We start from the raw sequence: 27,717 nt of genomic DNA on the forward strand, positions 1-27,717 counted from the left end.
TTTCTTTAAGAAATTTAAGTTAATTTATTTTAATTTTTTTAATTAAAATGTCAAAATCTAAATAAAATGTTTCAACATTGTCAAAAAGAATAGTTTGTTATAGTAACTGGTTCTTTGAGATGTTCTGTGCCTGGGGATCCCATTCATGGTATGGTTACCCCTCTAGCACAAGAGTTCAGAAGCTTCAAAAGCTGTGTCCAGTAGGAGAAATGCACATGACCTTCATTTCCTTGCACCATCACCCTAAGAGTATGAAGGACAGCACAACCTCATTCACCCTCTCAGTTCCTTCTTGTCATCCAGTGTCTCAAAGAGTCTCTGAGCTGTGGGGATGGAGGGTGGGTTATGGGATCTACATGCACAGAACATCTAGAAAACCAACTATAAGGTAAGTAACTGTTCTTTCTTCTTCATGTTCCTGTTTATGTGGCTCCCACTCATGGAGATTAACAAGCAATGTGGTGATTCAGTGGTGGGAGCTAGAAGCTCATTTAAATAGATATTGTAGGAATGTTCTTCCCACTTGTGCATCTGCTCTGGATGCTGATACTAAGGAATAATAGTTAATAAATGTGGGCACTGAAGACCAAATCACTGCTCTGCAAATTTCAGCAATTGGTATCCTGTTGAAGCATGCTGCTGAGACTGCTTGTGATCTAGTGGAATGAGCAGTTACTCAAACTGGAGGCTGTAGATTATTGACAAAGTAAGTGTAAGCAGGGTCTGACTGAGCTCTCCCCTGACATTTAGCGATGAGCTGAGGGAAAAGACTTCAGAAACAAATCATGTTTGTTTAGACATGCCTATTCTGCTGAGGTGAGCAGCACGGTGGAGTTGCTTTGTCAAAATGATCACTTTGGGCTGTTGTTGGATTATACTTGTTGCCACTAACTTCACTTGGCAGAAGGGTTACATAAGAAATTTTTAGACAGTCTGTAATACATCTGGATAATCTTTGAGAGGAGACTGGTTTGTCCTTTGAAGCACTGCCATGTACAATAAAGAGTCTAGGGGATTTCCTCAATGGTCTTGTGCTTTTAAGATAGTATAAGAGAGACCTCCTGCCATTCAGTGTTTGCAAATCTACTTCATCAGGGGATTAATGAGATCTTGGAAAAAACACAGGTAAGTGTATATACTGGTTAATGTGAAAGTCTGAAATGTCTTTTGAGATAAATTTGGGATGTGATTGCATAGTTACTCTGTGTGGAAAACTGTGTACGGAGGATTGGACATAAGTCTTGCATCTCACTCACTCTGCGCACAGAAGTGATAGCTACCAAAAATGTCTCTTTAATTGAAAAATGGTGGAGGGAGCAAGGTGAAAGAGGTTCAAATGGAGGTTCCATTAATGATTAGAGAACTAAGTTCAAATTCCATGAAGGTAGCATATCCCTAATTGGTGGAAAGGTGTGCAACAATCCTTCAAGAAATTTTGTGACTGTAGGATGGAAAATTACCGAAGAACCTTGAGGAGGAGGAGGATGAAAGTCTAGATGAACTTTGGCTGAACTAAACAAGAGTACTGAATGATTTAAATTATAGTAAATAATCCAGAATTAATGGTACAGACGCTTGTAGGGGATCAATCTGTTTCATCTTCCTCCATAAGGAAAATAATTTCCAATTGGCAGCGTATGCTTTCCTTGGTTGATGGCTTTCTATGTTCCATAATAAATATCTGGACCTCATTAGGACATTTTCTATCTGTGGAAGTTAGACAGAGAGCCTCTATGTCATGAGGTGAAGAGACTTTGGATCCAGATGGAATATGTTGCCAAAATCTGAGAGATTGTCTGGCAGGAGAGGGAGTTATATGTTATTGAATGGACAGTTGCAGTAGGTCTGGATACCAACATTTCTATGGCTATGCTGGAGCCACTGGGATCATCTCAGCCCAGTCTTGTCTCACTTTCCCGAGCACCTTGTGGATTAGGGGCAAAGGAGGAAATGCACAGAGCAGATGACCCAACCAAGGGATCAGAAAGACATCTACTAGAGCACCTTGACTCCAACCTCTTTGAGAGCCAAAACAGGGGACATTTTGTTGTCCTTGGCTGCAAAAAATCTTATATTTTTGTTGTACTGTTCATGAGAAGAGGACACTGTCCTGCTTAGGTGGTCTGCTAATGCATTGGATTCCCCTAGTAGATGTAGGGCTATCAGATCTATGTTGTGCTTGAGGCACCGCTCCCATAGCAATATGGTCTCTTGACAGAGAGAGGGCTTGATTGTGCTCCCCCTGTTGATTTATATAATACATCATTGAAACATTATCTGTTAATTTGTACTGTATGATTTTTTATTAGAGGAAGAAACAATTTGCAGACAAATGAATTTCTCTCAGTTCCAACATATTTATGCAATCTGAATGATCAGCAGGATCTGGAATCAACCCAGATGTACTCCCTGTCAGAGGTAAGGCCAGCTAAGACCAGCCACTAGCCTGCTCTTCTGCTGACTTTACTGGTAGTAAATTAATAGACTCAGCTGCACTGACCTGGAGCTGCCTGATTAATCACAGTGCCTGATTGCTGGTCCTGCAGCCAATCTGAGTTATAAACCCAGCAGCAACAGCAGAGCACTGGTTGCTCAACACACACAAGCCTGTGGATTCTCTATCCTCCTGTGCTTGCTTCTCTTCTAGCCCTGTTCCAGCCTAGACCTTGCCCTATACCTGGCCTTGTTCAAGTTCTCTCAGCCTCATTCCTACCTCAGAGCCAGCTCTGCTTCTGCCTTCTCTGACTCCAGGCAATCTGGTTCTAACCCCTGGCTCCAATTCCTGGCTTTGGCTCTGTCTCAACCCTGTTGCTGCTGGGTTTATAAATCAGATTCATGATCCTGCTGCCAATCAAGCACTGTGATTAAACACTTGAGGTGCAGTTGAGAGGCAAGACAGAAGGACCATGCACTGATAATGATCATGTAGTACTTGGAAATGAAGAAATTTCTTGTGTGCATGATATATCACAACATGAAAATATGCATTTTTATCCCATTATAGATCATTGTATTTGGCCAGCATAATCAGGTAGCTTGCAGTTATGACCTGAAGAGATGCTGAGGAATAAATCTTATGGCCAAGCAAATCCAATTTCTTTGGTTCTTTTTCTTAGGGGGTTGACTTGTAAACCTGCTTGGATCATTCATTCATTGCTGTAATCAAAAGAGGTGATGGTGATGTCTATGTATATGGGAATCCAGTGAAATTTTTGTGACAGGTGCCTGGGTTGCCCTGATGGTGACCTTGATTAGCTCAGAGAGGAGAATAGTGACTTAACCAGTATTGCAAGAGACTATTCAAGGTGATCTGTTTCACCCTTGTATTTAGCTGTGACAGTCTGAGTACTTTTCTCAGACCTGAAGAAGAGCTCTGTGTAAGCTCAAAAGCTTGTCTCTCTCACCAACAGAAGATGGTCCAATAAAAGATATTATCTTGCCCATCTTGTCTCTCCAACAAAGGAGACAGCAGGTCAGGAATTATCCTGATATCCATTGTGTCCCTAAAGGAGATGGCTGAAGAGTTTCTGGGTACCACACTTTTGAGGGGGAAAGGCTCAGTGCCATATCTGTCAGCTGCTTTTTTATCAGTAGGAAGTACTCTCAGTACCACAAAGGCTGATATCTCCAACACTCTGAGTCAGGACTGAGGAAGCTGGCTGTAAGCATCCTGGTGCCAGAGTTTGTCAATGCTGGGGTATGATGATACTGTTGCCACAGTATCATCTAAGCCCATGTTGAAGGATTCCTTGAGGCTTGGGGCTGTTACAGAGGCAGATCCCTCCAGTACCACATTCCTTTGGAGAGCAGACTTGCCTACTTCCAGCTGCTTTGATCTGCGGGATTCTGCTCTCTTCTCTTGCAGTACTGGGGAAGGTGACCACCTCTGGTCAGAAGATCTAACAGAGCAGGTCTTATTTTCATGGCCAGCAGGGGTAATTGATGGTTCTAACAAACAAGTCTTAGAGCTCTTTGAAGAACAGTGCCTCTTAGGGAATATAACAATTGGAGTTACCTCAATAGTTTGTGAGGCACTGACAGGCTAGGTCCCACGTATTGATCCTGAGGATTCCCACAGTTGAGGTTCAGCATCAGATTGAGATCTCACTGATTTCTCCATCAGGAATAGCGTTGGTCTACACTCGCTTGACTTTAAAAAAAGTCCTGCAAATAGCACACTTTGAAGGAACTATTTTCCTAAATGAAATAGGCAGAGATAGTGTCCATTTGTGAGGGGAATAATTCTCTGACACAAAGGGCATGATTTAAATGTTGGTGATTGACGATCTGACTTAAAGGCTGTAGATGGGATTTCAATCCTATTCTGAAGCTCTACATTATATATAATTTTAGTAAAGCCAATGGGTCAACAGTCGAAACTAAAGTAACTAAGTAAACTAAGTAACTAACTAATGAAAGACTAAAGAGAGGGTTACTCACCTTGTGCAGTAACTGAGGTTCTTCCAGATCCGTGTCCCTCTGGGTGCTCCACTTGAGGTGTCAGTGCATCCCAGCGCAATCAATCGGAGATTTACGGTAGCAGTGTCCATGTGGTCGCGTGTGCACGGTAGGTGTCTCGTGGTGCCATTGGTGCCTCATCTAGCACATGCACGAACCCCTCCAGTTCCTTTTCTACTGTAGAATCCTTACTGCAAACTCTGAAGTAGAGGGGAGGAGGATGGGTAATGGAGCACCCACAGGGACACACATCTCGAAGAATCTCAGTTACTGCACAAGGTGAGTAACCCTCTCTTCTTCTTCAAGTGATGTCCCTGTGGGTGCTCCACTACAGGTGACTGTAGAGCAGTGCCCCTCAGAGGCTAGGAGGGACTTTGGGTTCATTTGTACTGTACAGGCAAGTACGGTTAGGCCAACTATGGCATTAGATCTGGAACCTTGAGTGATTGCGTAGTGATCAGTGACTGTATGGACAGAGGCCCAAGTGGCCGCTCTACATATTTCTATTATAGTACATTGTTTAGGAATGCTACCGAGGTTGGTGAGCATGTGGAATGAGCTCTGATGGTCTTAGGAGGTTCAGTATTCTGAATTTGATATTTGAATTTGGGGAGTTTCAGAAAGGCTTGGCCCTTTCTAAGTAGAATGCTAATGCGCGTCTAATGTCAAGACGGTTTCTCTTGGAGTCCTGTGTAGTTTTAGGTAAAACATGGGAAGATGAATTGGTTGGTTTATATGAAAGGATTATGATATTTTCAGTAGGAATTTTGGGTGTTGTCATAACATGACCATGTCCTTGAAAAATATTGTGTAGAAGGGAACCAAAAATGCCACTTTCCTGGACAAATGTAGTAAGGAGCAGGTGGATAAAGGTTTGAATGGCGGTCTGGTGTGGCGTTTCAGAACCAGGTTTAGATCCCAGGCTGGAATAGGTGGGTGAACCTCTGGGTAAATGTTCTAGTAATTGGATGCGTGAAGATAGAGGTCCCTTCAGTCTCTTGATGGAATGCTGTAATGGCCGTGAGATGTACTTTGATCAAGCTATTTGCCAAACCCAAGCGTTTTAGCTCCAATAGGTATTTCAGCACTATCAGTAACAGTGTTGTAATGGCCATCAAATGTTTCTCTTGACACCATGAGGAGAATCTTTTCCATTTTTGAAGGTAAGTATTATGCGTGGTCAATTTCCTGTTGTTTAGGAATATGTGTTTGACTTGTTCTGAACAGGCTAGTTCGCCATGATAGAATCATGCAGGAGCCAAACTTGCAGGTGGAGTTTCTCCGGACTTGGGTGAAGAGCGTGACCGTTGTTCTGTGAAAGCAGGTCCGGTCAGCGAGGGAGAGTTCGAGGCATGCATATCACCATTCGCATCAGGTAAGGGTACTAGGCTTGTCTGGGCCTCGTCAGGACTATCAAGATGATCTTGGCCTTGTCTATTTGTATCTTGTGTATTATGTGTGATATCAAGGGAATTGGTGAAAACACATACATGAGATGTTTTTGTGGCATAGCGTGTTGGTACTGCTGATGCTGATGGAGACACTTTTTTCAGTGCTGGTGATGGCACCGGCAAATGCTATGGTGTTTTAATTGGTGCAGTCAGTACTGATTTGCCAGAGGTGGAGACATGGTGCTTGGAGAGAGTCTCGGCATTGAGTCCCTCACAGGTGAGGTCGATGCCATGGAGGAAGCATGCCTCTTTCTATGCCTCAACTCTGTCTTCTTGTCTCAGGACTGGTTGTCGCGGAGGTGCCCAGAGCATCATAGGTGATCACTCGGGTATGTTTTGGCATTGGGGATAGTGACCTGGCAGGAGACCGCTGCAGTGCTCTCTGTGGCAGTGTTTACGCTCTCATCTCTCGATCTTTTAGAGGAAGGCATGTCCCCTTTTGCTGACAGAAGAGTGCCCGGAGAGGTGGTCCATTGTTCTGTCTCCAGTTGGAGAGATTTCCCCATCATGATCATTTTCAAGCAAAGATCCTGGTCTTGCCAGCTTGCTTTCAAATTACTATAGTGGGTGCATTTTTGTGGGATATGCGCCTCACTGAAACATTGGACACATAACGAATGTCCATCAGAAATGGGCATTACTTCGTGGCATGAGCCATATCTCTTAAAGCCTGGGAAGCCAGGCATCATTCAATGGTTAAACAGACCCTGCTGTGGGGAAGCTATGGGGAAGGGAAAACTGGGATTAAAAACTATTTTTTTTTACTATCTAAACAAAATTAACTATAACTATTACTTTCTAAGTGACTATCTTTTAAATGTATTTTTAAGGTTTTTGTGAAGAGCAGTGAACACTACTCCAGAGCTCCAGGCAGAGGATGGTTGAGAAGCACGCGCTAGATGAGGCTCCAATGGCACCATGAGACACCTACTGCGCAGGTGTGACCCACACGGACACTGCTACCATAAATCTTCGATTGAAAGCCCCAGGACGCACCGACACCTGAAGTGGAGCACCTATAGGGACATCACTCAAAGAAGAATCAGGGGTAGTCACTAGGTGGGCCGCGGGCCAAATCCGGACTGTCAGATGTTTTTGAATGGACTCTGAAATCTTTTTATTTACTTATCATTACTGTTATTTTTTTCTTAAATCTGGACCTTGACTATACCTTGACCAAGAAATTTGAACCTTGACCAAAATAGACTACCCATGGACAAAATAATTTATATAGAAAACAGTAACTAGCTAAGGAGAACACAAATCAATTCTGACTCTGCTGAAGGGCAGTTAGAAGAAACTGAGGGGGTTATTAACTAATATTTTAATATAATACAATATTTATATTCTATTTAATATTTTAATACACTATAAAGGCCAAAACTAAATGTAATGATAAAGTTGAAACTAAATGTTTGTACCTTATTGAAACTAAACATTTCAACATGATTGGAACAAAATATTTCAATGGTTCCAAACTGAATTTTTTCAGAATTTGTTTCACAGTAAGCTTCAAAATTTTGACTTTTTGCTCTGATTTGGAACAACATTTTTTTTTTTAATGCTGATATTTCCCAAGAACAGTAATTCTGATTCCAAGAAGTTCTGACATCAGGCATATTTTCAGGTAACTCTTTCACTAGTCAAGTATTACTGCAGGTGACCTGTCGGTGCTTCTTGCAGATTAATCCTTCTTACTCATCCCCCAAGAGTATTGTGAAGAAATCTAAGTAGCCCACAGGTAAGTGGGGAACATGGAGACCGGGGAGATGGGTCGGAAACGAGAGGGAGTGTGGGCTATATTGGCAGAGAGAAAGGAGAGTCAGGACAAAACTGGGAGGAAAGATCAAACCAGTATCTTAGATGCCTATATACAAATGCGAGAAGTATGGGGAATAAGCAGGAAGAACTGGAAGTGCTAATAAATAAATACAACTATGACATTGTTGGCATCACTGAAACTTGGTGGGATAATACACATGATTGGAATGTTGGTGTGGATGGGTACAGCTTGCTCAGGAAGGATAGACAGGGGAAAAAGGGAGGAGGTGTTGCCTTATATATTAAAAATGTACACACTTGGACTCAGGTAGAGATGGACATAGGAGACGGAAGTGTTGAGAGTCTCTGGGTTAGGCTTAAAGGGGCAAAAAACAAGGGAGATGTCATGCTAGGAGTCTACTACAGGCCACCTAACCAGGTGGAAGAGGTGGATGAGGCTTTTTTCAAGCAACTAACAAAATCATCCAAAGCCCAAGATTTGGTGGTGATGGGGGACTTCAACTATCCGGATATATGTTGGGAAAATAACACAACCGGGCACAGACTATCCAACAAATTCTTGGACTGCATTGGAGACAACTTTTTATTTCAGAAGGTTGAAAAAGCTACTGGGGGGAAGCTGTTCTAGACTTGATTTTAACAAATAGGGAGGAACTCGTTGAGAATGTGAAAGTAGAAGGCAGCCTGGGTGAAAGTGATCATGAAATCATAGAGTTTGCAATTCTAAGGAAGGGTAGAAGGGAGAACAGCAAAATAGAGACAATGGATTTCAGGAAGGCAGATTTTGGGAAGCTCAGAGAGCTGATGGGTAAGGTCCCATGGGAATCAAGACTGAGGGGAAAAACAACTGAGGAGAATTGGCAGTTTTTCAAAGGGACGCTATTAAGGGCCCAAAAGCAAGCTATTCCGCTGGTTAGGAAAGATAGAAAATGTGGCAAAAGACCACCTTGGCTTAACCACGAGATCTTGCACGATCTAAAAAATAAAAAGGAGTCATATAAAAAATGGAAACTAGGACAGATTACAAAGGATGAATATAGGCAAACAACACAGGAATGCAGGGGCAAGATTAGAAAGGCAAAGGCACAAAATGAGCTCAAACTAGCTACGGGAATAAAAGGAAACAAGAAGACTTTTTATCAATACATTAGAAGCAAGAGGAAGACCAAAGACAGGGTAGGCCCACTGCTTAGTGAAGAGGGAGAAACAGTAACAGGAAACTTGGAAATGGCAGAGATGCTTAATGACTTCTTTGTTTCGGTCTTCACCGAGAAGTCTGAAGGAATGCCTAACATAGTGAATGCTAATGGGAAGGGGGTAGGTTTAGCGGATAAAATAAAAAAAGAACAAGTTAAAAATCACTTAGAAAAGTTAGATGCCTGCAAGTCACCCGGGCCTGATGAAATGCATCCTAGAATACTCAAGGAGCTAATAGAGGAGGTATCTGAGCCTCTAGCTATTATCTTTGGAAAGTCATGGGAGACAGGAGAGATTCCAGAAGACTGGAAAAGGGCAAATATAGTGCCCATCTATAAAAAGGGAAATAAAAACAACCCAGGTAACTACAGACCAGTTAGTTTAACTTCTGTGCCAGGGAAGATAATGGAGCAAGTAATTAAGGAAATCATCTGCAAACACTTGGAAGGTGGTAAGGTGATAGGGAACAGCCAGCATGGATTTGTGAAGAACAAATCATGTCAAACCAATCTGATAGCTTTCTTTGATAGGATAACGAGCCTTGTGGATAAGGGTGAAGCGGTGGATGTGGTATACCTAGACTTTAGTAAGGCATTTGATACGGTCTCGCATGATATTCTTATCGATAAACTAGGCAAATACAAATTAGATGGGGCTACTATAAGGTGGGTGCATAACTGGCTGGATAACCGTACTCAGAGAGTTGTTATTAATGGTTCCCAATCCTGCTGGAAAGGCGTAACGAGTGGGGTTCCGCAGGGGTCTGTTTTGGGACCGGCTCTGTTCAATATCTTCATCAACGACTTAGATATTGGCATAGAAAGTACGCTTATTAAGTTTGCGGATGATACCAAACTGGGAGGGATTGCAACTACTTTGGAGGACAGGGTCATAATTCAAAATGATCTGGACAAATTGGAGAAATGGGCTGAGGTAAACAGGATGAAGTTTAACAAAGACAAATGCAAAGTGCTCCACTTAGGAAGGAAAAATCAATTTCACACATACAGAATGGGAAAAGACTGTCTAGGAAGGAGTACGGCAGAAAGGGATCTAGGGGTTATAGTGGACCACAAGCTAAATATGAGTCAACAGTGTGATGCTGTTGCAAAAAAAGCAAACATGATTCTGGGATGCATTAACAGGTGTGTTGTGAGCAAGACACGAGAAGTCCTTCTTCCGCTCTACTCTGCTCTGGTTAGGCCTCAGCTGGAGTATTGTGTCCAGTTCTGGGCGCCGCATTTTAAAAAAGATGTGGAGAAATTGGAAAGGGTCCAAAGAAGAGCAACAAGAATGATTAAAGGTCTTGAAAACATGACCTATGAAGGAAGGCTGAAAGAACTGGGTTTGTTTAGTTTGGAAAAGAGAAGACTGAGAGGGGACATGATAGCAGTTTTCAGGTATCTAATAGGGTGTCATAAGGAGGAGGGAGAGAACTTGTTCACCTTAGCCTCTAAGGATAGAACCAGAAACAATGGGTTTAAACTGCAGCAAGGGAGGTCTAGGTTGGACATTAGGAAAAAGTTCCTAACTGTCAGGGTGGTTAAACACTGGAACAAATTGCCTAGGGAGGTTGTGGAATCTCCATCTCTGGAGATATTTAAGAGTAGGTTAGATAAATGTCTATCAGGGATGGTCTAGACAGTATTTGGTCCTGCCATGCGGGCAGGGGACTGGACTCGATGACCTCTCGAGGTCCCTTCCAGTCCTATAATCTATGAATCTATGAATAAGTGATAAAATACTGCATTTTACTCTAGTTGAAAATGCCACATACACCAGTAGACAGGTTACAGAAAATATTTCCATTGTCAAACTGTATTTAGTATGAACAGTTTGTGTAATTTCCAAATGTTGAGCCAGTTAGTTCTGTCTTATTTAAATTATACATTATAACAACTGTTGAGTTAATCTACATTTGCTGCAGTGTTTTTACAACCAGATGTCCTGAGGTGGTCTTACAGCAAGGCCTTATTAACCATAAAAAGGAAGATTGGAGGATATTGAAAATAGTAACATCCATATATCCAAATATTAGTGCATCTCTAATTCTGTAATTGACAAAAACAAAATATCTCTGTAAAATGTGTAGTGTACTGGTTTTGACCACATGTACATTGCCACGTTTTCATTTTATAAAGTTAAACTTCTTATTTAACTGGTACTTTATGTACAGGATTAGCAATGATTAAAAACAATCATGGCAAAGTAAAAGTTTATACCCTGGAGCATATTCTGGTACTTACTGACTTGGTAAGGGGGCCCACATTTCCTCTTTGAACACATGTATTTCCACTGGAGAATTTAGGTACTTGGTAAAATCATTCATGAATAAACAGACATATAAAGCAAAGAATTTTCTACAGTAATTTCTTCTACAATGGCATGAGAACCTTTAGAATGCTTTGCCAAAATCTGTTACATATATATTTTTTAGTTCTTCCCACTAACCAAATGCTCTTGTATCAAAATATGCTATAAGTAAAAACTTTACAGTTTCTTTATTCAATAATCTTTGACAGCAATAATGTGAAGTAGTAATAAATAAATTTTTCCCACTGAAAACAAATTTTATCAAGAGAACATGAATTTTAGACTAGATTTAACTAGATTAAAGATTAATTTAGATGCTATGATAGAGATCTCTGATATTCTGAAAAATAATCTCTCTCTTTATTGGATTTCTTCTCACTTTTCCTTGGAGGGTTATTTTAATAAGAGTTCAGTCTATAATGTATGATCAAGGATATATGAGAACCTCTGCCATGAGTACTTGTGTTGCAGTTGTGCTTATGTCAGTATTCATTTGATTAAAAAAAAGTCTTTGCACTCTGTAGCTGAGATGCTTATGGTCTGAAGACAAGATTGTTTTCTTATGGGACAGTAATGAGTGAGATCTTTAATCTGTTTTTCAGTACTGAACTCCATCAAAGATATAGCATTTTTAAACCAGAGACCTTCTGCAAAAAAAGTTTTTAACAGCACTTCAAAAAGAGAAGACTCATATTCAGATACTTCAACTGCCCCTTGCAGTATTAAAATAATTTTCTAAAGTTGTTTGTTCTCTTTATCCTGTCTCAGTACATTCCTAATGATAACACTGATTCCCCCCCCCAACCATATAGTAAAGAAATAAAAATTAAAATGTTATTTGCTCATCATAGGTTTGGGCATAAGGTAAGAGACTCTTGCCAATTTTACAACTCTTAGACAAATTCTAAACTATAGATTTTTTTTGACAGACCCCACCAACAGAACTATATCTCAGAAGATATCCAAGTCTGTTATTTTCCCATTGTCATGTTTGATTTAAACGTGAAGACTAGTACTGACAGGGTCTTCAGGTTTTTCGTATAGTTTTTCGCTGAGGCTGTCTTTTTCCCTGCTTTTCTTACAACCATTTACCATATCATGGACTGTGATTGACTATACCAGGTAGAGGTGCTAATTTCCTGATTTCTTGGGGGGTGCTTGACCCCCCACTATGCCCCAGGCCCTGCCCCCACTCCACCCCTTACACCAATGCCCCCCGCCTCTTCTCGCCCTCTCACCCTGCCTCTTCCTGCTCCACTTCTCCCTCATGCCCCCCCCAGCACCTCCTGTACACCGCTGAACAGCTGATCCCAGTGGGTGGGAGGCGCTGGTGGGGAAGGGGGAGAAGCTGAACCACAGGGCTGCCAGTGGGTTCTGAGCACGCACTATTTTGTCCCATGGGTGCTCCAGCCCCAGAGCACCCACAGAGTTGGCTCCTATGATTCCAGTTCTTTAGGCAGGGTATATGAGGGAACAACTCCTGTCCAGTACTACTTTGTTCCAAGTTTTCCTGGGACAGGATCACTGATGAGTAGCAGCAGCATTGAGGGAGCATTCTGAGGTTAGTGAGAGGGTCTATGTTCTTGACTGACTTCAGAGGTCAAGGCTAGAGTTGCATTAGCACATTGAGCTGGAATGGAAAAGGCTGGTTTGTGGTAGTCCCCAATTGGGCTCTAGCCAAGAAAACAGGTTGCTTGGAAATGTAATCCCTCCAGGTGGCCAAGTTCATATAATGCTGTTCCGGTAACCCTGTTGGCAAATAAGGGTGAGTATAAGGTCTCTTCTCTTTCACCCCAATAGGACCCTCTTCAATACCACTGGGAAGGGAGAGAAGGCAGAATCCTCTGCACTCAGGACCCCTGAGGGGAAGAGAAAGAAAAAAGAGATGATCCCAGAAGACGCTGGAAGTGGGAGCATGCTGGGAGTCCATGTCTGACGACAACAGGTAAGGAGGCTGGTTTCTTGTGCGTTCCAATATGTATTTTGTTTACACTAGTTCTGATTGACTGAATAGTAGTTTGTGTATTTTGGAACTACTTTAATGCTAAATTATCATACTCTGTATTTGGGAAGTGATGAGGCATATGTTTTTGTGTTTGTCCACCACCCCTTGCTTCAGTAGCAGGGATAATTCCACTGTGCTCTCTCTCTGCTGCACCTTAGGCTGCTTCATATACTGATACTGTTGAATTGGGGTGGAGGGAAGGACAGAATTCCACACAATAGTGGCAGGCAAACCAGATGGTGGGTAGTAAAGTTGGTTGAAAAAGCAAAAATAAGTCAAATTTTGAAACTGTTTTCATTTCACAAATTTTAAATGGACTAAGTTTGTTATTTTCAAATTTTTTCAGGAACTATTAAAATTTTAAATTTTTTGATGTTTGGAAAATGAAAATTTTGTATGGGGACGGGGAAGGGGAGAAGATAGTATTTTCAGCCATTTTTTAAATGAGAAGCCAGAAGAAAGAAAATCAAATGCCTCCCATATGAAAAACCAACCTCCTCCCAAAAATCAAACAGGCTGATTTTACTTTTGTTTCTCCTTTAGTTAAAAAATTTTTATTAAAATATTAAAAGAATTTTTGATTTAGCAAAAAGGCTGTTATTTGACAAACATTTTTACTCAAATAACTTCAACCATTTGTAATGGGTAGGTGATGTGACATTGAGAGCACTAGCATTTAATGGCAGGTGGGGGGCTCTTTCAGCACTGAGGTTTATTGATGACTAGCAAAGTCAGCTGCTGTTTAGAGGAAAACAGGGTAGATGTCATTGGTTCAGCATGGTGTCTTTTCCTGTACATGTGCTATTTCTTACAGTGGAAGGAAATAGGACAGAACATTTACGTTGTGCTATATTAAGTTTTACAGAATCACTTAACAGATAAAATTCAAAGGAACTTTCTATTTGCCCACGTGTATGTATACACATTCATAAGGCCTGAGCCAAAGCTAATTGAATCAATGGGAACTTTGCTATTGCTCATATAGAAAATTGGTATTATATAGCTGTGGAAAAGGCATTCTTAAAAAGGTAATTAGATGACACTGGGTCAATTACTAATGGATAATTTCTAGCTCATGGTGTTAACAATCACATGTTGATCTACTTATTTCTAAATTATGTAGCTGGGACACATGTATTTTTAATATTTCTTATTGTCCACACAGATGTTTCTCAGGCAGAAACAATGGGTCAGATCCTCAACTCATGTAAGTTGGTGTTGCTCCATTGACTTCATTTACATGCATAGTCTCATTTTGACTTTTGCTTCACATTAAAGGCCCTGACAGAGTTTGCCAAAATCCAGGCAGCATACCTTTAGATGGGTAGAGGATTACTAATGGTTTTGTAAATAATCTTTCCCTGGGCACATGTGGATAAGCTTAATATCTATTATTGATACCCTGGTTACTATTGTCTATTTTAAGTTACTTTGTATACATCAGTGGTTCTCCGCCTCTGGCCCTTGGGCTGCTTGTGGACCAATCAACACATAGCTGCAGCCCATGTGACATCCTCAGGGCCATACAGGTAGTATATATTTTGTCAATGTGGCCCACATAATACATAGAGAGCTGCATATGCGGCCCACCATGGTAAAGAGGTTGAAAACCACTGGTATACGGTATGCCTCTGATATATTTGTGTCTCTTGTCTTCACATACCTCACCTTGTTTTTCTGGTCTGGAAGCTTTTAAAAAAAATTCAAAACAGCTTTTGTGTTATTTACAACCTCATCACAAGAATTTACGTCTGTTAACTCACAATAGAAGTGTCTGTCATTATATCAATCATATGGTCTTAATGTGTTTCTCAAATGCCCACTGCAGTACAATCTGAGTTGGCTGTTATAAGTACTATTTTTCTTTATTGACAATTCATTCCTTTTAGGCTTACAGGAATCAACAACAATTGATTAGGAGTAAAGGGGCATATGGTAACCATACAGGATGGCTATTATAGACAGATATTGCAGAAGAGATATCATTTGCAGTATTATGCAATCTGTCTAAACATGTCTCTGCTAGACACTTGTGCCCTAGAAACTGTCAATTGCACTTTCTGATAGAATATACTACCATCCTACTGCATGGATGAGAGTGTAGGCAACCCAGACACCATGTCTGAAGATCAAATTTCCTTGTGTTGAGAGAAGGAATACTAGCCAGGAATATCATAACTGCTGCCTTTCATAAGTTCTTCCACACTACTACTGTATACTGGCTTGCATGAAAATTTAAGAAAAGCTTCTACAACACTGTAAAATGTAGTTTTAATTGTGTTTAATCACGTTTAATGAGTTTTTGAATCTGTACAGAATTGCACTACAGAACTGGCAAAACCACTTCTTAGCACAGATTAATTTGCTGATTAGGTTTCCAGGGGAAAAAAATCCTGTTTTGCAGCCTTCTACGAGCTTTTATTAAAAACTTTTACTATATAGGGCTCTTTAGGATCCAAAGACTATTCCAGCTTACTTAGGCTGCCTAATGCCCCATTAAGTCATTATGGTAACTGTAACAACTGCTAGGATATGCTTGCTTTTCCCCAAACCATCCTCCTAAATGGGGGCTGTAAGGTAGGCATGGTATAGAAGCCATTTCAATAGCCCTATACCCCTGGCAGAGAAATTCTTAGATAGCTGTTTAAGCTGGATTTCAGTCTGTTTTGCACTACTTGAATGGTGAAAATCACACAAAATCCCTCTGAATTCCAATTGATTTAACGGGTGCAGAATTGTATCCTATGTTTGCAAGTATTTAACAATAAGAATAATCTAAATGCTATTCTAAAAACACTTACATCAGACTTCAGCCACTTTCTACTAAAATGTATTAAAATATTCATGAATCCATTTTATTATAACATTCAAGTTTTATTCAGACTCATGAATAAATTGTAATGTTAACTACAACAGATACTCAACCTTTTGGTAAGTAATTTTTACTATCACCCCTAAAAAAATGGCAAATCTACCAGTATACTTGAAGCTAAATGCATTTGTAACAACTTGTTTAAAGAAATGTTATGCTCTTAGTGAGAAATATGGAATTTCCATGATGATAGTTAAAAGATTGCACTTGCCACTGTCCTCTTTGCTTCACAATAGTTGCCAAGACCAACATATAAACATATATTCAAACACCTAAAATATCAAGTAACATTATAACTTGACACAGGCTAGAGTTTGTGACAGAAAAGAACCCTCTTCACTGCCTCAGCTTTTGATCTCTTCTTCTACTTAGGTGCCAAGAAGAATTTGAAGCTCATATGTTGCCAAAAAGTATTAACAAATCCAAAGGAGTGAAGAGATCAAACAGGTAGGGACTTAAGGACCTGAAAGTAGTCAATAAGAGTAAGGAAGGAATGTCTTTTACAAAGCTATATCTGCTCTTCAGTCATGTTTAATTTGTAAAGTCAGTATTAGATTGTGAATTATAAGCCTACAATACCATTAAGAATGTGGCATTGTATCTTCCGTCAGTTGTTGCTTAGGAACGTATCAATCACTCAGACTTTATCTTCACGGTTAAAAAGATGTGGGGGTTTTTTTTGGTTTTTTTGTTTTTGTTTTTACAGTGAGATAGCGGTCTTGATGCAAAGTCCTAGTGAAAAGAAGGCACAGGTAGTTTTTACCTTGATGTGGCTAGTAAAGGTCAACTCTATGTCCTCCACTTGTGCCTTTTCTCCACTAAGGTTTCACATTGAGATAGCCATCTCAAATTAGCTATCTTGATGTAAAAAAACTTTTTTCTTTTGCAGTGAAGACATAGCCTAAGGGTCTGAACCTGCACAGTGTAAGTATAGAGTACTGTGCATGTAAACAAAAGGTAAATAATGAGGAGGAGGACAAGGAGCACAGAAGAAATTGATTCTTCATTAGTAAATGAGCTACTACTTGGCTGCCAAAATTCTGTTGCCTAGTAGCAGGCATAAGACCTAAGAGGGGGGAAAAAAGGGATAACTGAGGATTACATATACACCCAGGTCTCTTCTGAGTCACCTGTTCTCTACATATGCAATCCACTTTTACTGTATGTACTTGAAAGTAGGGGAGTGGGCATATTGGATGCTTACTACCTCTCAGCATGGAGGACTAAGCCTACACTTAACCTTACTTGTGTCTACAAGTAGTCCTACGTACACTTGAGCACAACAACTTTGCACGCCATTATATGCTTTGTGCAAGAATTTGTAGGATCAAGACCTTAATAATCTGAAGTTGACAGCAAACTTTGAGGGTGCTGGAGGCCAGTTTAGTGAATAGGAAGTTAGCTGTATAAAATTAGTTCCCTTCTAATGAAGTAAGATGGGAAGGATTGGACTTGACCCCTAAAATAGTAGCTCTCAACCAGGAGTCCGAGGCCCCTTGGGGGGCCGCAAGCACGTTTCAGGGGGTCCGCCAAAATAAACCATAGAGCAGGGCCAGCGTTAGTCATTGGGGCCCAGGGTAAAAAGCCAAAGCCTGAGCCCCGCTGCGTGGGGCTGATGTCTGAACCCTGCCCCATGGGTCTGAAGCCAAAGCCTGAGCAACTTAGCGTTGCGAGGCCATTGCTCTGTTTGCTACCCCCTAATGCCAGTCATGGCTTTTAATCTACTGGATATGCAGAAGAACAGTTGTTGTGGCACAGGAAGGCCATGGAGTTTTTATAGCATGTTGGGGTTGGCCTCAGAAAGAAAAAGGTTGAGAACCTCTGCCCTAGAAGATACAGAGCAGGGGAGAAGCTAGGGGCTGGCTCATAACTGCTCTGGGAAATAGTCTCCTTGGAGGCAGGCAGGAACTGAAGTCTTTAAATACAGGGCTTTCCTACCTCATTAGGGATAGAGATTACTGTACTGGTAAAGTACACAGTTGGTTGATATAAACCATTTGGGAGTATTTAATAAAGTTGGTTAAAAATGGTCTTTTTCATGTCAATTTTTGAAAATAATTAAAACATTTCACTTAAGATGGTGAAACAAAAATCTTTACACTGATCACTTTCATAAAATCATCTAGTTTAACTCCCAAGATACTCTCTCCGAAGCAGGTGATACAGAGTACATTGCAAGGTAAGTAGTGAATGGAATAGTTGATCAAAGAGCAGAGTAGGAGTTATTTACCACTGCACATCATTATGTTCATAGTTTTATCATAGCTATAAAATAATCCAAGTTTTTGTAAACCAATACAGTAAATGCTTTGTTATCTGGCATGTTGGGGGGAATAGGGGGTGCCAGTTAGTCAAAAATTCAAGTTAACTAAGAGTTATACTTACCAATGGATTACCAATTTTCAAAGAATTAGAATACAATAAAATGAATAAACATTCCTATTCTCGCCCTTTTCAGGATGTGTACATATATCTATTTTCTGTTTTAATGTCAACACAACTTTTATGCATTTCTCCTTTGCTTTTTGTTGGTATTTTGGATGCCATAATGGTACGGTGGTGTTGATATTTTATGATAAACACATGACAATACACTGAGTAATAAACCGACTGATCACAATGGCAGATACAAACAGAAAGAACAGTATTCTGCTCTTCTTGGCTAACTCGAGCGTAGTACGACTGCTCTTGGAAACACTCGGGTCCCAAATAGCTTCGGCATCCGCCCTGGTTACTAGATTGAAGATTTGTATTGGGAGATATCAGAAATGCCAGTTTCTAGAGCTTTCCAGTTGGTAAAGGGCCAGATAGCACAGCCTTTACTGTATTTGAAAAGCTGTAGTAATTAATTACCCTGACTTCTTGCCAAAAGCAGCAAAGAACAGGTGAGAAATGTTGTAAACCTTCTTCCTCTGACATGCTGACTAATATAATTTCAATTAGAATGTTGAAAATGATATTTTTATGTATGTGTGCTCAGTTTCAACTTCTTTATGAGAAAAAGGAGTGAGATACTTGGCTTTTCCATTTTTGCTTAAAGTACTAATAAAACCTATTTATGTATTGCAAGGACATTAGGAAAGACCTGAGTCAGTGCCATTTCCTATCCAATGAAGAATTAGCTCACTCCAGGAGTCCAAACCCTTCTTGACTGCTTAGAAATTGGCACAAGATTCCCCCCCCCATTTATATTTAGCAACTTTGGTGCAAAATGCTGTGAAAGACACTGCAAATAAGGTAAAGCAAGAAGAATAAGCTACATGATTTTGGACTTGAATGAAGTGTGAAGAGATGATTTTGAGAGCATTGTGGGAACATACTCAAGATGATAAGTGCTTGGACTAGAATTTAATTATTACCCTTTTCTTCATATACATTTTTAATGTGCACTGTGATTATTATTAAATCCTACTTAATCTGTGATTGAAAAAAAGTGTCAAGAAAGGTGCAGGCAGGTGCTATTCCCACTTCTTTTCAAAACAGGTTGGCAATGCAATTTAGTATTCCAGTCCTATTCTGGTCACTTATAGCAACTTATGTGTTGAGTGTGTGATGTGACAAATATTCAGTCAAGTTTATTGTCATTTGTGACCCCAGCAGAATTTTAACTTACTGTAGGTTTCCAGATGTGAAAGGCTTGGGCACTAACCTACTGTGCCACTTAGTCTCCAAGGCACTGCTTCTGTCAATTAATATTTCTGTCTAGATGCAGTAAATCTTGCAGTTAGGTTAAAGGGCAAGTAAGCAAAGTGTACTGAGATAGCAGAATAAAAAAAGTAAGACAAATGACATGGCATATTAACAATCAAGTGACACTTATTTCCAGCCTCCAGATTATAAATGGAAATAATGTGGGAAAAGCCTTGACAGCTGCTGTCCAACATCCTGAAACAGTGACTTACTTCTACTATAAATTCTCCTTTTGGGGGTTTGCCACTTGGTCATAAAAAATTAACTCTAGGGTGAAACATGGCATATAAGCTGTCAGTGTAGGAGTAAATGTTTAAAGTTTAATTTTTTTGCAGTATTTAATTGGATTTGTTTTAGCTGTTTAGCTTCTTAGACTAGACCAGTGGTTCTCAAACTAGGGCCGCCGCTTGTTCTGGGAAAGCCCCTGGCGGGCCGGGCTGGTTTGTTTACCTGCTGCGTCCGCAGGTTTGGCCGATCGCGGTTCCCACTGGCCGCCATTCTCCGCTCCAGGCCAATGTGGGCTGCAGGAAGGGCGGCCAACACGTCCCTTGGCCCATGCCGCTTCCTGCAGCCCTCATTGGCCTGGAGCAGCGAACCACGGCCAATGGGAGCCGCAATTGGCCGAACCTGTGGACGCGGCAGGTAAACAAACTAGTCTGGCCCGCCAGGGGCTTTCCCTGAACAAGCGGTGGCCCTAGTTTGAGAACCACTGGACTAGACCAACAAATTTGTTTATGTTTGATCTGTTGAACTCAGAAGGAAAATGGCTAACTTTTAAAACTTGGACATTTTAGGCATTCATCCCATATAGGGTTGCCAACTTTCTAATTGCATAAAAACCAAACAACTTTGCCCTGCTCCCTTCCCCGCCCCTTCCCCAAAGCCACACCTCTTTCCACCCCTTCTCACTCCATCCCCTCTCCCTTTGTTGCTTGCTCTTCCCCAACCCCCACCCTCACTCACTTTCACAGGCCTGGGCCAGGGGGTTGGAGTGTGGGAAGGGGTGAGGGCTCCAGCTGGGGGTGTGGGCTCTGGGGTGGGGCCAAGGATGGGGGGCTCAGGGTGGAGGAGGGGGCTCTGGGCTGAGGGTTTCAGAGTGCGGGAGGGGGCTCCAGGCTGGGGCAGGGTGTTGGGTTGCGGGAGCTGCGGAGCCAGTGCTTGGGGTGGACTCCTGCACCTAGGAGCTGGACATGCTGGCTGCTTCTAGGAGCTGCGCGGAGCCAGGGCAGGCAGTGCCTGGACTTTTAGCAGTGCTGACTGGAGCCACAAGGGTCCCTTTTTGACTGGGCGTTCTGGTTGAAAAATGGATGCCTGGCAACCCTAATCCCATATGTTTGACTTTGGTTTGAAGATAATTAAATTTGAAAATTGATAGATAAATAGGTAATTTATACTTAGTAGTGTTTTTAATTGTAATTCAGACTATACTTTATAGTAATATTTTACATTCTATTAGCAGCAAGTTTTACAGGCAATTAAATACAAGATATAACAGTTACTGCAAAGAGTGTCATGCAACTGGGGTTCTGTTGGAAGTCACAATCATGTATCTTTGGCCTAACTTAGGAGGCGCATGTAGAATTTAAGAAATATAGAAACGTAATGCTTTGAAAACTAAATAATGTAGGCATAGCCACTTTTAATTTCATCACAATTTGATATGCGGATCATATAACTATGGGCATGATCCTGCAACTGGACATGTCTAAGTGGACTTCTGCAACTGTGCAGAGCTCCATTGACTTCAATCTCTGTATGATTGCAAAGATCCACCATGTGGATCTGATTGCAGGACCAGGGCCCCATGTTTTGAGCACAGCACCTCAGAAGTCAAAAGTGAATGTCAATTCTAATGTAGACCAAAATTTAAATGCTGAAAAAACAAGGTTCCACAAAACCAAAAGTTTGTTTCTGGTGGGGTTCCATCGGAATTGGTCCTGAAAGAAAGAAAATAATCACTGATAAAGTTTGCAGATGACACAAAAATTGGGGGAGCAGTAAATAATGAAGAGGACAGGTCACTGATACAGAGCGATCTGGATTGGCTGGTAAACTGGGTGAAAGCAAACACTATGCACTTTAATATAGCTAAATGTAAATGTTCATATCTAGGAACAAAGACTGTAGGCCCTACTTACAGGATGTGGGACTCTATTCTGGGAAGCAATGACTCAGAAAAAGATTTGGGGGTCATGATGGATAATCAGCTGAACATAAACTCCCAGTGCAACGCTATGGCCAAAAGGGCTAATGTGATCCTTAGATGCATAAACAGGGGAATCTCAAGTAGGAAGAGAAAGGTTATTTTATCTCTGCATTTGGGACTGGTGTGGCTGCTAATACTGTGTTCAGTTCTGGTGTCCACAGTTCAAGAAGGGGTGGGCATGGAGGGAAAAAGGGCAATAGAGGCACACAAAGAGGGCCTGTCGTGGGGGAGGGGGGGTGAATGGAGGCACCCTTGAATGAGGAGATTGTGAGAAGGATGGGCACACAGCCTCTGGCGGGGGGGGGGGATGGGGAAGGGGCGGAGAATAGGCAGCCTTGGTATGGGGAGGAAGAATGGGGGACATTCTGAACCCCTGGCAGGATGGGAATGGGGGGACCTCAAGGGAGTACCTGAATAGGGGGGATGGAAGGGTGGCATAAAGGGAAGTGGGAAAATGGAGGGATCCAAGGAGCCCCAGGTGTGTGCAATAAGCTCACCTACACAAGATACCAAGTGTGTGACACCCCTCGCCCCCAGTATAACATCCCTATTCATACTCTCAATATTCCCGTTTATACATCCAAGCATCACATTAGCTCTTTTGGCTGCAGTGCCCCACTGAGAGTTCATGTTCAGCTGATTATCCATCATGACCCTTGTGACGGGTTACCTCCCCCTCCTTCGGGGTGCCATCTGATGTACTGGGGTACCACTGAGCCCACTGGTTCTACTAGTTGGGGTTCCCTTACACTGCCCTGCTCAGCCAGGCCCTCAAGCCTCCTCCAGCATACACGCAGGTAGGGCCACACCCAGCTGCAGAAACACACAGATCAGCTCTGCGCAGGAAGACTCAGCTCGGGAATTGCCCAGCACTCAAGTGCACACCCTCTCTGGAGTGTAAACCCAAAATTGTATTGTCTTGTGCTTCACAGAAAATTGTCCAGCGTAAGCTTATGAAATTCGCTCCCTCCCTCAATGTGGAGGACAGTATGCACAGTTTTTTGCCCCTCCCCTCATGAATTGCACAAACTAGTTAAGAGAAAACAAAAGAAGTTTATTAACTACAAAGGATAGATTTTCAGTGATTATAAGAGATAGCAAACAGATCAGAGCAGATTATTGAGCAAATAAAGCAAACACACAAACTAAACTTAATACTGATTGCCTTTTGTCTGGTGGGCATTCCCCAGGTGCAAACACTTTCGTAATTGATACATAGTCCATATACCTAACTTCAGATACAGAAATGATACATGCATACAAATAGGATAATCATATTCAGTAAATCATAACCTTTCCAATATCTCACATGACCCATCTTGCATAAAATACATCTTAGATATGCCATATTCATATCATAATATTTTATGAAGAATATGGGGAGTAGCATCTCAACCCCCAAGTCCTTTCCAGAGTCACTGCTTCCCAAGATGGAGTCCCCCCACATGTAAGTATGGTCTGTATTCTTTGTTCATAGATGCATAATTTTACATCTGACTATATTTAAATGCATATTGTTTGCTTGTGCTCAGTTTACCAGGCCATCCATATTGCTCTGTATCAGTGACCTCTCCATGGGCAGCACGTATAATAGGCTGGGGAAGGCTGTGCCTCCTCAAACAGCTTTGTGTGGCCCTGCCCCCGAGACCCCCTCCCAGGCAAGCTGCTCTAAGTTCTCGGAAGCCTGCTAGTGCGGCTGGGACTTGGGGTGGCTGGGGCCGTGCCGCCCAGTGCTCCAGGGCTGGGGATGCTGGTGCCGCACCACCTGGTGCTCTGGGGCGGGGGGGCCCACTGCCTACCTCGTGCTCCAGGGCTGGGGAGCGTGCACCGCCCGCCAGGTGCTCCAGGGCTGGGGAGCACATTACGCCCGCCTGCCCAATGCGCTAGAAGGTTGAGGATATTACATCCATCTTTATCAACCAAACTTTTAAGTTAATCAAAAAAAGACTTCAGTTGGAGCAGAGTTAAAGCAGTATTTAGCACTTTTAGAAATCCCCTTCACTACCTCTAAAAACCAGAATAGATCATGTTTAACAATGTAAAGTGTTATAAACAATATAGGCAAGGAAACGAAGTTGCCTAAATTATTTGTAAGTTGATTTGCCAGTGTTACCAACTCTCACAATTTTATTCTAAGTCTCACAATATTTCACATTTTCTTAAAAGTTGCAGCTTCAGGAGTCATGTGAGTACACAAGACACGCAGCTTTTGTTTGTTTGTTTGTTTTTTGTTTTTTTTTAAAAGCAGATTTCTAGGCTCATAGTTGTGGCAAAAAAGCTTGGAACCACAAACCCTAAAGGCTGAAGAACCAGAGGGCAAATAAAAAGGACTCAAAATATATTATTTTTTAAATGATTTTTAAATCAATCTGTTGAATTGCAGGGTGGGAGGGGAGGCTCATGATCTTTTGATCACTTGTGGTGGTAGTATTACTGTGCCTGTTTAAAATCAATTCTGTTTCAATATGGTAAAGATAACATTAATCTCTTTCTTTTCCTGGAGCACCAAGTTTTAGACACACTCTGCTATTTGGAAAGGCTGTGCATTGGCAGCACAGCAGGCAAGGGAGGGAAACAAACATGCAGAGTGACAAGCGGGTGATTCAAAACGTGTGCGCCGAATGCTGGACAGAGAGATGTAAAATAACAATATTTAGTACTCGCACAGTATAGTGCTTTACAGCTCTGGAATTCTAAGTGCCTTACAAAGATGGGTCAGTATCATTATCCCCAGTTGAAAAACGTGAGAGCCCCAGAGATCAGTGGCAGAACTAGGAAGAGAATCCTGATGCTTAGGCTGGTGCTAGGGTTGTCAGGCGTCTGGTTTTCGACCGGAATGCCCGGTTGAAAAGGGCACCTGGCGGCTCCAGTTGGCACTGCCAACCGGTCCATTAAAAGTCCGGTTGGCGGCGCAGCAGGGGCCCACGGCTAAGGCAGGCTCCCTGCCTGCCCTGGCCCCTGCATGGGTCCCGGAACAGCTGCCAGGTCCCTACGGTCCCTAGGGGCATGGGCGGCCAGGGAAGCTCCGTGCGCTGCCCCCAGCACCGGCTCCGCAGCTCCCATTGGCTGGGAATCGCAACCCATGGGAGCTGCAGGGGTGGTGCCTGGTGGCCGCTTCCTATAAGTCACAGTAAGCGCCAGTGGGATCCTGCATCCCAACCTCCTGCCCCAGCCCAGAGTCCCCTCCTGCAACTCTGTCCTGGAGCTCGCATTCCCCCTACCCCAACCCCCTGCCCTCTCCTGCATCCCAAACACCTCATCCCCAGCCCCATCCCAGAGCCTGCACCCCTACCCTGAGCCCTCACCCCAACCTCCTACTCGGACCCCCCCCCCCCCCTCCTGCACCCTAGGGCCTCGGCGGAGGGGCGAGACAGGAGTGTTTGGTTTTGTGTGATTAGAAAGTTGGCAACCCTAGCTGGTGCAGGTTGGTGGAGAGGCATTTGGGGCCCTAGTTCCTCATATTGGCCCTTCTGCCTTGGCAGGCAACATCTCGCAGCCACCCCCACCCCCCAGGGCAGGGGTAGCCCAGCAAGCTGGACAGGCAGTGATGGGAGCCCGCATGGGGACAGTGCTGGGAGGACTGGGACGACAACAACTGTCCGGCTCCGCGGAAGAAGGGCGTCTCGGCGCTGTGCAGCCAATGACCCCGCTCCCCCCGGGTCAGCGCTCAGGGACATGGGACTGGGCCGCCCCCGGCACGGAGGAGTCACCTCCTGGCAGGGAGGGGGGATTTGCAGACGCTCCCTGGCTGCCCGCGCTCGCGCGGGGGGAGAAGGGGGGCTGCTGTTGCCTGGAGACGGCACTAACGAACTTCGAGAGGAGAATACAACGCCCGCAACCGCCACGGGGAGGGGCGGGGGCAGGAATCGTCCGCGGCCCGGGAGCGGGCGGGGCTCTGCCCTGCCCTGCCGCTGGGGGGACTCAGCACGTGAGTAGCGGGAACTGGGCGGGGCCGCGCGGATCCCTGAGCAGAGTCTGGGGCCTCGGGCGCGGGTGCCTGCCGGCCACGGGCCTCAAGCGGCTCGGGTCGGGGCAGCACCCTGTGACCAGCCCTCTGGCCTCCGCGTGGAGGACTTGGCTGGCCCGGGAGGTGACTTCCCGGCCTCTCGCGCCGCGCCCCTCTCGCCCAGGCAGGCTCCTCTCCTTCCCCGCCAGCACTGCCTCCGCCTTGCACCCCCGCCCCATTGCTGTCCCGGCTCTGCACCGCCTCCCTCCTACCGCTCAGCCTGTACCTGCCCTATTGCTCCTACCCCTAGCTCTGCATGCAACCCCCCTTCCCTTCCCTTCCGCTCCCATCCCCCAGCACTGCACCTGCCCCCATCCCCCAGCACTGCACCTGCCACACTGCTTCTACCCGACTTTGCCACACCTGCACCCCTTCTTTGGATCAGGCTCTGCACCCACCCCACTACTCTGTCCCAGCTCTGCATCCCTTCCTTCCCCTTGGCTGGAAGTCCCTTCCAGTCCTACGATCCCCATTTCTGATCAGAAAAAGTGCATATAGAGACTATAGGTTTAAAGTAAAGTGTCTCTCCCACCATGTGCACAGAGGGGGCTTTCAAAGTGGAGTTAAATGGGAGAGGAGGAACAGGGCATGACTGGTAGCAGTGGCAGAGCACTGTTTGGGGATGGACTTTGATCTCAATCTCTCATCACAGACCTGGGTAGGCAGGGCCGCTGCAAGGATATTTTGCACTCTAGGCGAAACTTCCACCTTGTGCCCCCTTCTCCCCCCTCCCCCCGTAACATCAGTTCATTGAGGGGCAAATCCCAATGAGCCTTTATAGACCCCAGTGGCCAGCCGTGCCCAGGGTCTGCTCCCCGGACCAGGTTCCCCCCTCCCTGCCCCCTGAACTTCCCTGGAGGGTGCACGGCCCCCCCCGTGAGTCCTCCCCACCCCATCACGGCGGCCCCTGCCCCAAGTCCACTCACTGGCTTTGCCGGGCTTGGGCCGCTGCAGCAGCTCCACAGGGAGGAGCTGCCTTCTGGGGGCTCCTGCAGCAGATGCATATGGGCAGAGGCCCCCATGCACTCCCCCGGCTCTCCCCTCGCCGCGCTCAGGATCTGCGGCTCCTGGGAGTGTGAGCTGCCGCTGCCCCTCCCCTTTCTGGAGCAATCTCAGGGCCCCGCGCCCTGGCAATGGCTCACATGCCCGGGAGCTGCAGAGCCCGAGCGCGGTGAGGGGGGAAGCTGGGAGACACATGGGGGCCTTTGCCCGCATGCATCTGCTGCAGTTTGCAGGGGTCCCCCGGGGGGGTGCCATGCCGCAGCCTGGGCAGGAGGGGCGGGAGGTGCAGCTGCTCTCCGCTAGCGGTGCCGCCACCTTTGCAGGGCTCCTGCCCCACTGCGCCGTGCCAGCTCCTCCATGGCTGGGTCTCACCGCCCCCGCAAGCCCTATGCAGTATTATTAAACTGGTGCCCCTATGCCTGACAGCAGCCTGACCTTGCAGTCCGGTGGGGGTGAGGGTAGGGGCGGAGGGACAAGGCAGAAAGAACAACAAGACGCCCGGCCCACCTCATGGTGGCGGAGAGTCACAGTTTGTCACACGTTTATTTGCAAAAACTTTGTAGTAAGGGTGAGTCAGCTGTCTTGCTGAATACAACTTTAAATATTATGGAATACATGATGCAGCTCTTCTCTGTTTTACATTTTCTTAATCCGTATTTCTAAGCTGATTTTATATTTTAAATGTACTCTTAAACCTTCATAAAGTAATCATTCCAGATTACTAAATATATAACT

At 43.9% G+C, this 27,717-nt stretch overlaps 1 protein-coding gene and 1 long non-coding RNA gene across 2 annotated transcripts in view; one reads left to right on the forward strand and one right to left on the reverse strand.

The window, feature by feature from the left end:
* Nucleotides 1–21,155: 21,155 nt before the first annotated feature.
* On the reverse strand, nt 21,156–27,037 carry LOC128831615 (uncharacterized). The gene is made up of 2 exons (XR_008443827.1): nt 26,907–27,037; nt 21,156–21,705 (listed from the first exon to the last, which is right to left on the reverse strand). It is a non-coding gene; the product is annotated as an uncharacterized LOC128831615 (long non-coding RNA).
* The window catches only part of CCDC178 (coiled-coil domain containing 178), a 347,153-nt gene continuing 345,276 nt past the window's right edge, over nt 25,841–27,717 (forward strand). The window contains exon 1 of the mRNA XM_054018208.1: nt 25,841–25,902. The gene's annotated coding sequence lies outside the window, so the exon portion shown is untranslated. The remainder of the gene's footprint in view (nt 25,903–27,717) is intronic.

The sequence above is a fragment of the Malaclemys terrapin genome, chromosome 2, assembly GCF_027887155.1.
Source record: "Malaclemys terrapin pileata isolate rMalTer1 chromosome 2, rMalTer1.hap1, whole genome shotgun sequence".
Lineage (NCBI taxonomy): Eukaryota > Metazoa > Chordata > Testudines > Emydidae > Malaclemys > Malaclemys terrapin.